This window comes from Formica exsecta, unplaced genomic scaffold (genome assembly GCF_003651465.1).
Source record: "Formica exsecta isolate Colony F162 unplaced genomic scaffold, ASM365146v1 scaffold222, whole genome shotgun sequence".
NCBI lineage: Eukaryota > Metazoa > Arthropoda > Insecta > Hymenoptera > Formicidae > Formica > Formica exsecta.
The window spans coordinates 1,509,817-1,512,575 of record NW_021849518.1 but is presented as its reverse complement, the minus strand read 5'-3'; positions in this window follow the sequence as shown (position 1 = coordinate 1,512,575).

Genomic DNA, 2,759 nt, shown 5'->3' with positions numbered 1-2,759 from the left:
TGATTTTATCAAACAAATACTATTTTAAATTACAAACTCTTACAACCTGAACTGTTTTTATGTACTTGGCTAGTTAACTTGATTTCCTATTTAGTTTTGATTTTTGATTTTTGATTTTTTAAAGATTTTTATTTTTTGAAGAAAATCGTTTTTTAGTTTTTTTATTTTGTATGAAAATTATTTTTCAAGGAAAAATTTTTTAAAAGTTATTTTTTAGGGATAAATAATAAACTTTTTTGCGTACAAGTTGGGATTTTTTTATATACATGGCGTATTTTTTTACCTTTGTGAGGTTTTTTTTTAGGTGATCTCATTGCTTTTTGTAAAAATCTATATTTTTTCTGCAAAAAATATATATGCGTTTTTAGCATATAATATTTAATAATATAATATAATTTTTTATTCATGTAGAATATCTAATAATAATAAATTTCTTAATAATAATAAGTAAATCACAATAATAAAGTTTAGTTTTATTGTAGAATTGGCATTCATTAATTTTATTTTTAGTATATAATGTTCAACAATAATATATATGTGCTTACATTATATTATCTTACAATGATACAGTAGTTTTATTTATGTAGAATTAGCATTCGTTAAATTTATTGAATCCTACTGTATTATTGTGAGGTAATATAACATAAAGTGCCATAGAGGATCCCAAAGAAGATAAATGAAGTGTCATAGAAGATACCAAAGAAGATAAAGTATTTTTTATTTTAAGTATTTTCTTTTAAATATTTTTTTTGTATTATCTTAAATTAATAGAGTTTTATTTATATAGAATTGGCATACGTTTTATTTTTAATATATAATGTTCAACAATAATATAGTTATATATAATATAATATACTTTAACAAGTAGAATTGTGCAAATTAAAAACTTGCACATTGATCTTTTTCTTAAATAATGTAATATAGTTATACGTATAAAGAAAGCCTAAGTATACATATTATGTATGTATAGTGATGAACAGATTAATAAATTAAAACGATCCAAATTTTGTTGCGGTAAGATCCACTTTGAGAATAATAAAAATAAATACTACGTATGAATACTTTGTCTTCCTTTGCATACGTGTAATATTATAATAGCATGTTGCAATGCGAGATATATATTCATAAGTTTTTTTATATATACTTGGCGTCGCGACGCTACCGCGTCGCTTGATATTCCATTTGTCGTATGACGAATTTGTCAGATGTAGCGATTGGCTATCGAATAAAGAATTTCTAAAGTCTCTACCGAGATTCTAAAAATTCTCTATCTGATAGCCAATCGATACGTTCGACAAATATTTTAGTTGTACGAAGTTGTATGAATATATTAATATAATATCAATCTAATGGAGAATTCAATCTGCGTCCGATTTCCAATGTATGATATCCGATATTTTATAACCCACATAGCACAGAATGTTGCAGCAACATTGCAGCAATATTGCAACATTGCGGCAATGTTACAATGTTGCTGCAATATTGCTGCAACGTTCTGTGCTGTATGGGAAGAAATAAGTGCGTTTTCTAATTTAGTATCATGATTTGGCACAAGTATTGCCGTTTCAGTCTCTCATCAATTTTCTTTAAGTTTGTGAGATCTCTAATCATTTTTTATTTTATTATATATATTAATGTTTTCTTTGAATTGGTTTTTTCTTAGGAGTGAAAATGCGCTCTTTTTTAACATTGTCTTTTGCACAACCATTTAGTCTAAAAAAAAAAACAAATATTTCCTTTATAACATGCACATATAGCATGCAATATCCAAAGGACATCCAGAAGATATCCCGAAGATCATCTTTGAACGGGATATTTTTATGGGATGTCCTTTAAACATCTTTAGGATATGCATGCTATATGGGAACATATGTAATATACTGGGTATCCCAGACCACCCGTACCACCCATTTAAAAGCTAGGGAAGTGATTATTTTGAAATAAAAAAAAAATATATATCCTTATATTTTTTATAAATTGAATACGTTTTATCAAATGATATTTTCAACTTCCGGTTCCGGCCGGAAATGACCGATTAAGACCGGAAGTGATTTTTAAAAAATGGGACATGGTATTTCTTATTACAGATTCTTGTAGCTTATCTCGAGAGCATTTCAAAACACTATAATAAAGTATTTTTTCATTAAGTACTCTTTGAGTTGTTTTATATTTTAATCTGACATATTTTGATATAAAAAATAAAATATCTCGTAAAATATTTAGTTTTCGATAATCTTACCGTAATACTTTTATGTACAGAATAATGAAAAAAAAAACAAATAATTGCTAAATCGCATTGTAAATAATTACATACTTTTTTCTTAAAAACAATTATTTTTTTTTTTTACTAATTGATTTGTCTCATTATTCTGTACATAAAAGTATTACGGTAAGATTATCGAAAACTAAATATTTTACGAGATATTTTATTTTTTATATCAAAATATGTCAGATGAAAATATAAAATAACTCAAAAAGTACTTATTAAAAAAATACTTTATTATAGTGTTTTGAAAACCTCTCGAAATAAGCTACAAGAATCTGTAATAAAAAATATTATGTTCTATTTAAAGAAAATTACTTCTGGTTTTAATCGCTCATTTCCGGCCGGAACCGGAAGTTGAAAATATCATCATTTGATAGAGCGTATTCAATTTATAAAATGAATAATTTTTTTATTTTGAAATAACCACTTCCCACGTTTTTAAATGGGTGGTACGAGTGGTTTGGGACACCCAGTATATATATATATATATATA